Here is an 835-nt window from a genome sequence, read left to right as displayed (position 1 = left end):
CAAATCTTCTAAAGAGGTATTGAGTTGCTCCCAATAGTTGTTGGGAGGAAAGTGCATTTCTTGAGGCATTTGTTGATGATGGACTTCCTCATGTTCTTCTTGAGGGCCGTGAGGCACTTCTCTTGTTTGCTCCATCCTTTTCTTGGTGATGGGCTTGTCTTCTTCAATGGAGACATCTCCATCTATGATAACTCCAGCTGAGTAACATAGATGGCAAATAAGATGAGGGAAGGCTAGCCGTGCCATGGGTGAGGACTTGTCGGCTATTTTGTAGAGTTCATTGGAGATAACCTCATGAACCTCTACTTCCTCTCCAATCATGATGCTATGGATCATGATGGCCCGATCCACAGTAACTTCAGATCGGTTGATACCCTTGCCTTTTGGTTTTAAGGGCTATTGGCTTTTTCTGCTTGCTTTTTCTTTCTATTTTTTTCGCCACTTTTTTTTTTCACTGCTTTTTCTTGCTTCAAGAATCAATTTCATGATTTTTTTTCAGATCATCAATAACATTTCTCTTTGTTCATCATTCTTTCAAGAGCCAACAATTTTAACACTCATAAACAACAAGATCAAAAATATGCACTGTTCAAGCATTCATTTAGAACACAAAAATTATTGCCACCACATCAATATAATTAAATTAAATTCAATAATAATTTCGAAAATTATGTACTTCTTGTTCTTTTGAATTAAAACATTTTTCATTTAAGATAAGTGAAGGACTAATGGATTTTATTCATAGCTTTAAGGAATGGTTACACACTAATGATCATGAAGTAGAAACACAAAACATAGATAAACATAATACTTAAAAACCGAAAACAGAAAGAAA

The sequence above is a fragment of the Arachis duranensis genome, chromosome 4 (genome assembly GCF_000817695.3).
Source record: "Arachis duranensis cultivar V14167 chromosome 4, aradu.V14167.gnm2.J7QH, whole genome shotgun sequence".
In the NCBI taxonomy this organism is placed as follows: domain Eukaryota; kingdom Viridiplantae; phylum Streptophyta; class Magnoliopsida; order Fabales; family Fabaceae; genus Arachis; species Arachis duranensis.
This window is presented reverse-complemented; position numbering follows the sequence as displayed.